This window comes from Gossypium hirsutum, chromosome A02, assembly GCF_007990345.1.
Source record: "Gossypium hirsutum isolate 1008001.06 chromosome A02, Gossypium_hirsutum_v2.1, whole genome shotgun sequence".
Lineage (NCBI taxonomy): Eukaryota > Viridiplantae > Streptophyta > Magnoliopsida > Malvales > Malvaceae > Gossypium > Gossypium hirsutum.
Window position 1 is genome coordinate 14,521,088 of NC_053425.1, and position 9,832 is coordinate 14,530,919.

At 38.8% G+C, this 9,832-nt stretch overlaps 1 non-coding gene across 1 annotated transcript; it reads right to left on the reverse strand.

Moving 5' to 3' along the window:
• Nucleotides 1-1,901: 1,901 nt before the first annotated feature.
• Nucleotides 1,902-2,008, reverse strand: LOC121217364 (small nucleolar RNA R71). Its single transcript, XR_005913460.1, has one exon. It is a non-coding gene; the product is annotated as a small nucleolar RNA R71 (small nucleolar RNA).
• Between the last annotated feature and the right edge of the window lie 7,824 nt (nucleotides 2,009-9,832).

Below are 9,832 nucleotides of genomic sequence, written 5' to 3' on the forward strand. Positions count from 1 at the left end.
AGCATAGGAAGGTGAGCAAGAAATGGGCCAAAAACGGACAAAATGGGTTTATCTCAGTATTCCATACGGCCTAGGAATTTTCACACGGGTAAATCACACACGGGCAGGACACACGTCTGTGTGTCATGGCCGTGTCGACATTAAACCAAGTCAAAATTGCACACGGCCTGAGCACCTTCACACGGGCGTGGCACACGGTTGTGTCCCTGTCGAGTCAAAGTCTAATTCTATTCAGAAAAAGCTAATTTTGGGCTATTTTGGGCTTTACAAAGTCTATATAAACACCCTAAAAGAGGATTAGAGGGGGCGCACAGAGTAGAAGGTAGGAAATACTCAAGGACAGCCATCGGAATCAGCTCGGAAGCAGGGTCTACTTCAAGATTGAAGATCTCCACTCAGTTTCCTTAGAAGTTCTTTGGGATTTTTATGTTTTGTTGTTTTTCCAATTTTGAGATGTTTTCCATTATTATGAACTAAACTCCCTAAATACCAAGGGAGATGAAACCTAAGATGAATCTCATTACTATTTGAATTATATGATAAATACTTGTTTTTATTCTTAATTGTGAGTTTTAACCCTTGCTTTAATATTTCAGGATATTAATTCAGGTTTTTGATGTGCTTATTCAGTAGAGAAAAAGTCCCTGTTTAAGAGTAGATCATTAATAATTAAGCAGAGTTGCATGCAATCCTAGAGATAGGACGACATAAATTTGTCGAATTAGAGTCAAATCTAATAAGGGAATCCATAGATCTAGTTAATGTGACAATAGGGGTTTTAATTAGAAAGAGATTTCGATTAATCAACCTAGAGTCAGTTGTTCTTAGTCTCGAGAGAGATATTAACATAAATTAGGGATTTCTACGAATTAATTCAAGTGTATAAATTGTCTAATTTAGAAGTGATAAGTGAAGTCTAGGTGGATTCTTCCTTGGGTATTGTCTTCTCCATCGGCTTTCCAAAGAATATTTTCCAACTTTTATCTCTTTTGTGTTCTTAGTTAGTTAGATAATTAGGTTTAGTTTAGAAAACATCTTTTCAATTCTTAGGCTAGATAATAAAAAGATAGTAATTACTAGTACTTTTAGTCCTCGTGGATACGATATTTCCAATCTCACCTCAACTATACTACTGTTCGATAGGTGCGCTTGCCTTAGTCAAATTTTTAGTTAGTTTCACGATCATCAAGTTTTAGGCGCCGTTTTCGGGGACTAAGATATTAGAAACGCTTAATTTTTATTACTTTAGCCATTTTTATTTTTATTGCAATTTAATTTTGTTTTTGTTTTAATTACTAAATTTTTTTATTTACTTCTGGCAGGTTTTTATAGTTTATGACTAGAAGAAACCCGTTAGGACCTTTGCTTTTTGATAGTGAGATCGAGAGCACAGCTCGCAGAAACTGAAAAGAAATAAGACGAAGCCTACAATACATAGAGGAAGAGCGAGAAGTTGATATTCACACTAATACCGAGGAGATGGCTGAAAATCAAAATAATCTGTTACCTCCTATGGTTGCTGCAAATCCAGTAGATCAGAATCCCACTTCTCGTACTATGTATGATTATACTAAATCTACTTTAACAGGAACTGAATCGAGTATAGTTAGACCTGCTGTTGCTGCAAATAATTTTGAATTCAAATGATATAACAGTTTGTTCAATTTGATGGTTTGCAGGAAGAGGATCCAAACAATCATCTAGCAAATTTTCTGGAATCCTACGACACATTTAAGATCAATGTTATCTCTGGTGATGCCATTCGCCTTCGGTTGTTTACCTTTTCATTGAGGAATAAGGCTAAACAGTGGTTGAACTCGTTACTGCGAGGGTCAATCACTACTTGGGAACAAATGACTGAAAAAATTTTACTTAAATATTTTTCGCCTGCTAAAATGGCTAAACTGAGGAATGATATCTCTTCTTTTGTGCAAATGGATTTAGAAACTCTTTATGATGCATGGGAGAGATACAAAGACTTATTGAGAAGGTGCCCTCACCATGGGTTGCCTCTTTGGCTACAAGTTCAAACTTTCCACAACGGTTTGAATCTCTCGACTAGACAAATGATTGACGTAGCTGCTAGTGGAACTATCAATAATAAGACACCTGAAGAGGCTTATGAGTTCATAGAAGAGATGTCACTAAATAATTATCGGTGGCAAGTCATGAGGACAAAACCGACAAAAGCAGCTGGCGTTTTTAACGTTGATTCAGTTACTATGCTTTCCAATCAGGTAGAACTTTTGAATAGAAAAATTTATGGTTTACTTGGTTCTACACAGGTTCATCCAGTAATGCAGTGCGATGCAAGTGGAGGTGGAACGAACAATTTAGAATATCCATCCTACGACCCTAACATGGAGAACGAGCAAATAAATTATATGAGTAATAATCATCAGCCTCAAAATAATCCTTATAGTAACACTTACAATGCAGGTTGGAGGAACCACCCAAATTTCTCATGGGGAGGCCAAGGCAATCAAAGACCACCACCCCCTCCAGTCTTTCAACAACAACCCTACCAGTAAGAGAAAAAGCCGAACCTTGAGGAGATGGTAACAAAGTTTATTTCAGTCGCGGAGAATCATTTTCAGAATACTGAAACTACACTTAAAAATCAGCAAGCATCAATTCAAAGGCTCGAGAATCAAATAGGACAGCTGGCTAAGATGATTTCAGAGAGACCACCGGGGAATCTACCTAGTAACACCGAACCCAATCCAAAAGAGCAAGTGAAAGCAGTTACATTAAGGAGTGAGAAGGTGTTAGCTGAATCTGAAAAGAAGCTGCCACCAGAAGCTGGTAGAAAAGAAGATGAGGAGGCAAAACTCGAAAATAATGAAAAACCAGTGTTGAAGGAATATAAACCACTAATCCCGTACCCAGCAAAGTTGAAGAAAGACCGCATGGATACATAATTCGGTAAATTTCTTTAACTTTTTAAATAGGTACATATTAACTTACCTTTTGTTGAAACTATCTCGCAGATGCCTACATATGCAAAATTTTTGAAGAAGCTTCTAACAAATAAAAGGAAGTTTGAAGAATTTTCTATAGTGGAACTCAACGAGGAGTGCTCAGCCATACTCCAAAATAAACTGCCAACCAAATTGAAAGATCCAAGAAGTTTTACTATTCCCTGCTTAATTGGTAGTTTAAATGTTGAGAAAGCACTAGCTGATTTAGGAGCTAGCATTAATTTGATGCCCTACAAAATGTTCAAGCAACTTGGCCTTGGGAACGAAAACCTACTAGGATCAGTATTCAACTAGCTGACAGATCTGTTAAATATCCTAGGGGTATTATGGAGGATGTATGTGTAAAAGTAGATAAATTCATATTCCCTGTTAATTTTATTGTGCTTGACATGGATGAAGACGTTGAGGTGTCTTTAATTTTAGGTCACCCATTTTTAGCCACTGCTAAGGTTGTTATCAATGTGGGTGATGGTAAACTTGTGCTTAGGATAGGTGAAGAAAAGATTATTTTTAAAATTTATGATGCCATGAGATTTTCTAGGGAACAGGATGACTCATGTTATTTTATTGACTCTATTGATCATGCTACTCAAGATTCTTTACAGGAAATCGTACATAAGGATAGGTTGGAACTGTGCCTAGCCCAAGAAGAGAAGGTAAATGATGATGATTCTGTGATAGCTAAGGCAAAATCTGAACTAAATTCTAATAATTCTTCACTGAGACATAAGAGCTATGAGGGTATTGAGGTGAATAATGAATTAAAATTAAAGCCCTTTGTTGAAGAACCTCCTAAATTGGAATTAAAGCAACTGCCAGATCACTTAGATATGTGTTTCTTGGAAATAATTCCATATTACCAGTGATTATTGCTTCAGATTTATAGCCAACCGGAAAGGACGAGTTACTCCAAGTGTTGAAGGAATACAAAAGAGCCATAGCTTGGAAGATTTCTGACATAAGAGGGATTAGTCCTTCTTATTGCACACATAAAATTTTAATGGAAAATGGATATAAACCTTGTGTGCAAGCTCAAAGGCGACTGAATCCCAACATAAAAAAAGTTGTAAAAGTTGAGGTAATTAAACTTCTAGATGCTGGAATCATTTATCCTATTTTTGACAGTTCTTGGGTGAGTCCTGTACAGGTTGTTCCTAAGAAAGGAGGCATGACTGTTGTGGCCAATAAGAAGAACGGATTAATTCCAACGCGAACAGTCATAGGATGGAAAGTTTGCATTGACTGTAGGAAATTGAACGATGCCACAAGAAAAGATCACTTTCCCTTACCGTTCATTGATCAGATGTTGGAAAGATTATCTGGGCATATGTATTATTGCTTCCTAGATGGACTCTCTGGTTATTTCAAAATCCCAATAGCTCTTGAGGGGCAAGAGAAAACGACATTTACATGTCCATACAGTATGTTTGCTTATCGACGAATGCCTTTTGGATTATGTAATGCTCCTGCTACTTTTCAGCGATGCATTTTGGCCATTTTTGATGAACTCATGGAAAACATTATAGAGGTATTTATGGATGATTTCTCGATATTTGGTAACTCTTTCCATATTTTCCTTGAAAATTTAAAATGAGTTCTAGTGAGATGTGAAGAACCGAACCTTGTACTAAATTGAGAAAAATGTCACTTCATGGTTCGTGAAGGGATTGTGTTAGGCCACAAAATTTCTAGTAAGGGAATCGAGGTTGACAAAGAAAAAGTTGAAACTATTGAGAAATTACCTCCCCCCAGTTAAGTTAAGGCCATTCGAAGCTTTTTAGGTCATGCTGAATTTTATAGAAGATTTATTAAAGATTTTTCTAAAATAGCTAAGCCTTTAACGAATTTACTAGAAAAAGATGTGCCTTTCAATTTCAATCAAGAATGTTTAGAAGCATTTAATACTCTTAAAGATAAATTAATTAATGTTCCAATTGTAGTTGCACCTGATTGGAATTTTCCCTTTGAACTAATGTGTGATGCAAGTAATTTTGCAGTAGGTGAGGTTCTTGGACAGCGGAAAGACAAGTACTTTCAACCGATCTATTATGCTAGCAAAACATTGACAGCCGTACAAGAAAATTATACGATGACTGAGAAAGAATTGTTGGCTGTGGTTTTTGCATTTGATAAATTTAGACCATATTTAATATTATCTAAACTTGTCGTTTACACTGACCATTCTGCACTTTGGTACCTCCTTACTAAAATAGATGCAAAACCTCGAATAATAAGATGGATTTTATTGTTGCAGGAATTCTATTTAGAAATTCAATATAAGAAGGGAGCGAAAAATCTTGCAGCAGACCATCTATCTAGATTAGAAAACCCACATCTCAAGGAGCTTGATGGACATGAGATAAATGACTCGTTTCCTGAAGAACAACTCTTTGCTATATCTGACTCCGAGAAAGCTTGGTTTGCAGACATTGCGAATTATTTAGCTGCTAATGTTGCACCAAAAGGATTGACACATCAGCAAAAGAAATGCTTCTTTATTGATGTGAAAAACTATTTTTGGGAAGATCCTTTTCTTTTTCATATATGTGCAGGTCAAGTCATTAGAAGATGCGTTACGAAGTCAGAAGTAATTAGAATCTTAGAACATTGCCACTCAGGACTGACTAAAGGACATTACAGTGGGACTAGGACCTCACATAAAACACTTGAATTAGGTTTTTATTGGCCCATACTATTCAAAGACAACAACAGGTATGTTACTTCTTATGATAAATGCCAACGAATAGGTAATATCTCTAAACGTGACGAAATGCCTCAAACGTACATGCTTTCATGTGAAATATTTGATGTATGGGGTATTGACTTCATGGTTTCATTCCCTAGCTCATTTGGGAATAAATATATCTTAATAGCCATTGATTATATGTCTAAATGGGTGGAAGCCCAAGCCTTGCCTACTAATGATGCTAGAGTGGTGGTAAGGTTCCTTAAAAAACTCTTCTCTCGATTTGGAACACCTAGAACAATTATCAGTGATAGGGGTACTCATTTTTGTAATGCTAAATTTGATAAAACCCTTAAGAAATATGGAGTTTACCATAGAACAGCTACCCCTTACCATCCTCAAACTAGTGGACAAGTCGAAGTCGTGGACCGAGAGCTTAAACGTATCCTAGAAAAGACTATAGAGTCAAATAGGAAGGATTGGGCAAAGAAAATAGTTGATGCTTTATGGGCCTATAGAACTGCTTTTAAGACCCTTATAGGAACATCTCCTTACAGACCTATTTATGGGAAGAGTTGTCATTTACCATTTGAACTAGAACATAAAGCATTCTAGGCTATAAAATTTCTAAACTTTGATCCCAAACTCGCAGGTGAAAAGAAATTGATACAGCTAAACGAGTTAGATGAATGGAGAGCTAATGCCTATGAGAACTCACGATTATACAAGGAAGCAATGAAGCGCCGCCATGATGCTCGTTTAAAGCAACAGAAGTAATTTGAAGTTGGAGACCTTGTCCTGCTATATAACTCAATGCTCAAATTGTTTCCTAGGAAGCTTAAATCACGATGGTCAGGTCCTTTCGTAGTTCAAACCATCTTTTCATATGGCACAGTAGAGGTAAGTCACCCAACCCAAGGCACTTTCACGGTAAATGGACATCGTCTTAAACTTTATAATGGTGAGGATTTCAAAGACAATGGAGAGGAGCTACGGCTCCGCGAACCTGACTAAACATACCTACAACGTAAAGTCGAGCTTAGACTTTAAATAAGCGATTCTCGGGAGGCAACTCGAGCACTAACCCCATTAAATTACTTTAGTTTGTTTTTCTATTTTTTTCATATAAATTAACTGCAGGTATATTTGGCACACACGGCCTGGCACATGGGCGTGCCTTAGGCCGTGTGCTCACCACAGGTAGGAGACACGGGCGAGGACATGGCTATGCTAAAACAGGACAAACATTTTCCCCAAGACAGGATAACAAATTGGCCGCGATAAATAGCCACAGCCGTGTGATACGGCCATGTGCATCCTAGGGCTACAGGACACGGGCGTACCCCAGATCGTGGTGAAACTGCACCTTAATTTCCTAAAAACCACCACAGCCATGTGAGGCAGCCGTGAAAGTTATATGGTCATGCTCACGAGCGTGCTTGAGGTCATGTGGGAAATTGCACAAACAATTAAAACTTTCAACAAGTCAGAATACAACACGAGCTTAAGCCACGACCGTGGGGGAAGCGAATGAAGCACCACATGGCCATGTGATGCGGCCGTGTGGGTCACACAGCCTAGACACACGGGCGTATCCACAGGCCGTTTGCAATACTGGCTTAAATCATCAAACCATAAGTACAAGTCATGAACACGGGCGTGTTGGACCTACCACGGGCGTGGGAGAAGCAACCAAACGTGCACACGGCCGTGCGACACGACCGTGTAGGGTACACGGCCTATAAACACGGGCGTGTTGAAGGGACTGTGTGCAACACTGACTAAAATTTCACGAAAAAACAGGCTAGGAACACCCATGCTAGTGTGGTCCAAAACGGGGCTTACACGACCGTGGCCCCCATTTATTCCCCTCCCCTAACCCTAATTTTCCCCCTTTCCTAATTAAAACCCCACTATCACTATTCATCAACCTTTCTACTATTCACCTTCTCCACTCCGGCCACCATTCTCCAATGAACCTCTGGCGACCAACACCCCACTCTCTTTTCCTTTATTTCTTCCTCTCTTTCATCTCTCTTTCTCCATCCTTGTTCAACCCCATACCCCATCTTTTCCTTCTTCCCTCACACAAATCGCAACCCCCTTCCCCATTTCGAGCACCACCATTGACCACCTAGCTGCCGTCCACTCAACTGTAACAGTCAAGCTTTTTTTTCATATTCTTGATCTTCATCATATTCTTATTTCATTTTATTTTAGTTTATCTCATTGATTCACTAATATGTTTGATATTCATTTGGTACTTTGTTACCCCTTATTAATAATAGATTTAGGATTTACCTCTCTTGATTCTTGTTCATTTGCCTTACACACTATTTTAATCATAGGATCTTTTGATATATTTGTAGATTTAGTTAGTCATTAATGATGTTCTGTTTGTCTTTAGTGCTTATTTTTTTTCATTATTCGTTGCAGTGTCTTTTCCCTTTTTACTATTATTATTGCTAATTAGTTTAGTATACTGCTAGTTCATTTCACATTCTGTCAATTTTTGCATGCTAGGGTAATGGTGCATATAAGACTAAATTTTCATCTTGTTATCACAATAGAGTCTTCTAAGTCACATTTTTGTCTTAGCTCCTCCTAAGCTTTTCGATATCTTTTATTAAGTGTCGATTCTATTCACATTAAAACGTTTTCTCTTTCAGGTACATCATGACAAACACTCAAGGAAAGAAACCTTTCGTCCCCATCTCTAAAAAGTGAAAGGGCTCAGGTGCGACCTCCTCAAGTGCCACCACTAAGATCTGCCAACCATTCCTTAAATTCCCACCAAGGCTCCAGGAAGAATTATTTCAAATTCTACATGCCCGACCCCTTGGTGTGGGCCGTTGCATCGATTGGGCCGCATTAGAGCAGGTTCACCTAGCTAATTTGGTTCAGGCCCTCCTCATCACCGCTTCATGGGACTGCTTCTTTGATATCATCGAGCCGACGTATCTAGAGTTCACTTTAGAACTATGCTTAACATTTCAGTTGCAAACAGTTATGGCAGAGTACAACGACCCAGGAACAGTCCAATATCGCCTTGGCGGTCTAGTACTGCAGTTGAGTGTCCCAGAATTTGGAGCTGCCTTGGGACTCTATATAGACAATTTAATGGAAGTCGACAATTTTCCCCACCTCCACTGCCACATTCATTATGCACCTTCATCGTTTTGGGCAGCCCTCATGCCTGCTACAAGCATCTATGACCCGAGCCGCTCAAAGGCATCGGCTCTAGCTCCTGCTCTGCGATATCTTTACGCCCTTTTGCCACACACATTAACAGGGAGATGACAGAGCACTAGCGTCATTAACACTAATGACGCATACTTCCTGTGGAGCATGAGGTAAGGGCATATTTTTGATCTCGCATACTTTATCGCCCTTGCTTTTCGCCATCAGACAGAACGACACCGAAAGGGAGTCATCAACATTGGCCCATATGTGACTCGTCTAGCTCGATACTTTGGGCTCTTGAACACATCGGTGCAATCCTCATCGCTCACACTCATCAGCCAGATGTCCCCACAGGGCATCCAAAGTATGCTCCATATGAGGATGATAGAGGGTCGTCATAGGTTCGATCCTCCTCAATACCGACTTGCACGAGCTACTGATAAGGATGACACTGAGGATATTCCTGACAATATCCCTACATTTCAAGAGGACCCACATTCTCAGCCACCACCGAGTCACCGACTAGTTCATGCGGCTGCTTCATTGTTTGAAGTTTCTGACCACATTAATTGCTTTGAGCAATATTGCACTCAGCGATTCAACAACATCGAGGCGACTCTACAATAAATTTTCCAGCATTTTCATATATCGCCTCCAGCACCACCACCTCACGATCCAACTGTCGATGAGGACTTTTGAGTCTATTTATTTTTTAATTTGTTTTTCTTTTTATTTTATTTTTATTTTTGCATTTCATTTGGCCTTTATTTATCATTTCCTTCAAAGACTTTTATTAGTATAATTTGAATTTTCTTTTATCTAGTTATTTCATTATTACCAACCATAACAACCCTATCAATATAACTCCCTAAAACATTATTGATGGCATCGCAGTTTCAAAAGGTTCAGTCAATTGGTGCTACTCAGGAATATACAAACAGTCCCCCACGACTGCCATGACCTGCTCGACCACGACCATAGC